Below are 3,390 nucleotides of genomic sequence, written 5' to 3' on the forward strand. Positions count from 1 at the left end.
TTAATGATGTTGGGAGTAATGAGAATATTTTGTAAATGAAGGGGCGATATATATTTGGAATAGGAAATTAAGAATGTCCCGAGGTCACAAAAAGTATTGTAGAACTGTTACCAACATAAATAGAATGGGATAATGATTATTACAAAAAGATTTGATTACACTTGCATTTGCATGAACATGGTCAATAGCTTCGGTGTCCATGACCTATTCGTCATTTCCCAAGTCATTTAAAGACATTGTATTGAACGCATAGGGATAGAAGTGGGATGATTAGCACTACCAAGCCATGTCCACATGGGCTAATTTAGAATAAAAGAATGATGGTGAGCTTGATGGTTGAAGTGAGCAGGATGTTAGACCGAAGAGGGCCTACTTCCAAGCAGCATGCGGTTGTTGGGATATGTCATTCCTCATTGCTGATGGGTTGACTACTACTACTAAGTGATATGTTATTGTTGTAGGTGAGGAGCAGCCCCAGGGGCAGAATATTAGTAGGGCCAGGAGGGGATATTTCCCCCCTGATATTTGGGTTAGATCTAGTAAAAATTACTCCAAATTTTTTATTATACGCCTGTTAATTTCACAATTAGGCTGTGGCCCCTCCCGATTTCTCCATAGTCCAATTTCTAAACAAAAGATTGAAGCGACAATAAGTGAATCGACCCAGTTCTTGAGTTCCGTCCGTGGTCCGACTGTCCCCATCGACCATCATCGCTCGTGCCTCGCTGGAGTCTGGATGCTTGTTGAATCGTGATTCGTTGTCTCCAACTCTTTGGTCTCGCCAATCGCCATTCACTGATCCACCGCAACAACCATCACTCATCAGAAAGCAGGTATTTGTTCTTTCTTTTCCAATTCTCCTCTTGTGATTTCTGATTTGGGAATCCATGATTAGGAATTAAGAGTATATTTAAGGGTCGTTCTTGACTTCCTTCTTCTCCGGTTCTCCTGTTGCGATTTCTGATTTGGGTATTGGGATTAGAAATTAGGAGTGTATGTAAGCAATTAGGACTGTCGAATATGCTCCTGTGTTTGCTCACTTGTTGACTTTTTGTGCTTTGGGAATCAATTCAATGTTGATTTTTAGTTTGTAAATTTTAATTTGTTACAAATTTTAGATTAGGTATTGTTTTCACTTTTGATTTCAATTGTAACATCCCGAAATTCAAGTGCATCTCTTGAACCCTTCTTCTTTTCCAAGTTATTACATTTAGTCCCTAAAGGAAAAACTATGGCCATTGAGTACGCCGGGCGTACTGAGGAGTACGTTGTACATACTCATGTGCTTAGTTTGGACACGAACTCGCCCAGGTACATTGGGCGTATTGGGCCCAGATGCAAACCCTAATTGTGGCTTGTGCACTATAAAAGGAATGTTATGGCCTTATCCTCAACCACCATTTCAGAGAGTGAAAACCTAAGAGAGAGATACCCTTCATTCTTAGCTTGTGCATGTGTTCTTAAGCTTGAAAGTGCCATTTCAAGGTGGTGAAAGAAAAGAGGAGGCCATTATAGGAGCTAGAAGTTGGTGGACAAGAGCAAATTTGAGTTCTACAGAGGTTGAAGCTTCTTTCTGAGGTAAAAAGCTCAAAGCTTTCCTTTTCATTTTTGATTTGTGCTTCTTGGACCAATTTTTAGGGTTTTTGGTCCCAAGATGGAGACTTTATGGCCAAATGGTCTCCATAAGCCTAGATATGCCAAATTTCAGGGTAATATGAGTTATATGTTCATAAAAATCCAATCTTGGATGTAAATATTAAGCCATGCATGAGATCTATGCTTTATGAGGAAAGAGGAAAGGTGTTAGAGTGACTAGGAGCCTTTACAGCCATGCAAAGGCTTAAAGGTTTCGACTTTATGGATTAAGGAACCTTAGAGAAGTTAGATCTGAAGTTTGAGTATATGTCTTAATCATTTAAGACCCAAAATCAAAAGGAGTATGAAACTGGGTCTTAAATGATTAAGAACACATGCACAAGCTAAGGGGTCGCGTTCCCCGTTTTTGTGAAGTCGTCGGGTATGCCCAGCATACAGATTTGGTACGCGCAACATAACCTGGAGGGTTGAATTTTGTTGACTTTTAGGGTTTAGTCAATGATTGGATCTTTGAGCCATAAGAGGGGTAAAATGGTCTTTTACCCTTCTGAGAGAACTTAGAGAAGGATTAGTATAGCCTTTGAGAGTTGTATTGATTATAGTAATTATTCCATGTGATTAGGCGGAGGCTAGACCAGTATTACCAAGTTTGAGATTTACCGAGTACCCGAGGTGAGTCTTCTCACTATACTTTACATAGAGTGGTAATTAGAGTTATGTGACATAGTATGTTGTATTTTATTTATATGATGTGATATGTGATTCTGTGCTATGTGTGATTCAAAGTTTACAGAGTTAGGAGCGAAAGGTCCACAGAGTTAGGACCAGATGGTCCATAGAGCTCTAGGACTGGAAGGTCCCACTGAGACACATTGACCAGAGGGTCATACAAAGTTAGAGCCTCAAGTGGCTTATATGTGTTGTATGTGGTGTTTTGGGGGACTCACTAAGCATTTATGCTTACAGTGTTATGTGTTATGTGTTTCAGGTACTAATGACGATCGGGGGAAGGCGCCGGCATGATCCGTACACGCAGACCGAGGATTTTATTTGTGATCTTGGGATACGTTTTATTTGATGACAATTGTTGAACATCAGATTTTAGAATGTTTAAATGATAATTATGTTGTTTGAAAAATGACAATTTGTTTTGAAAAATTACGTTGTTACATCAATTTTCAGTTTTTAGATACTGTTAAACGAGTTATTCTGTAATTGCAGATTTTTGTTATTTGTTATTGTTTTTACACATTGTTGAATCAATTGTTCCTTATTGTTTTTATAGACATAATCATGGTAAAGATGAAAACCTTAGAATATTTTTACAAATGAAAGGTTAATGATGAAGAAACTTATAATGAAAGTGAAGAAAGTAAACTCCAGGCTGATTTGTAATTCTTTTTATAGCTGTTTTTGGCGTTTATTTTGTTGAAATAAAATTGTTTTTTTCTTTGTGTAAAACGTTAATTTTAGTTTATAATAGCCCCCCCCCCCCCCCCCCTCCCGGCCAAAAATAAATTAATCAAGCTCCGACATTGAGCAGCCCAAGACTGTTGAGTCGAAGCTGTATCAGCCTAACAAAGAAGGCGTTGGGGATGGGATTAAAACCCACATGTATTGGGTGTTACCATAGGTTTTCCAGCGGAGAAATGGAGGTGTCGGTTGTTGTTATTTCCACCTTGAAAAGAGTTATTATTGTTCTAGGATTAACTACCACCACCCCTTGGTTTAGAGAGGAAGTCTCAACATGAAGAAGAGAAGGATATGATGAGTGATGTTCGTGAGAAGGAGCGG

The 3,390-nt window shown here is 38.8% G+C and overlaps 1 long non-coding RNA gene across 1 annotated transcript; it reads left to right on the plus strand.

The window, feature by feature from the left end:
• Nucleotides 1–388: 388 nt before the first annotated feature.
• Nucleotides 389–2,812, plus strand: LOC145001903 (uncharacterized). The gene is made up of 4 exons (XR_013661748.1): nt 389–833; nt 1,486–1,578; nt 2,219–2,268; nt 2,585–2,812. It is a non-coding gene; the product is annotated as an uncharacterized LOC145001903 (long non-coding RNA).
• The last annotated feature ends 578 nt before the right edge of the window (nt 2,813–3,390 follow it).

The sequence above is a fragment of the Lactuca saligna genome, chromosome 6, assembly GCF_052625555.1.
Source record: "Lactuca saligna cultivar CGN05327 chromosome 6, ASM5262555v1, whole genome shotgun sequence".
NCBI lineage: Eukaryota > Viridiplantae > Streptophyta > Magnoliopsida > Asterales > Asteraceae > Lactuca > Lactuca saligna.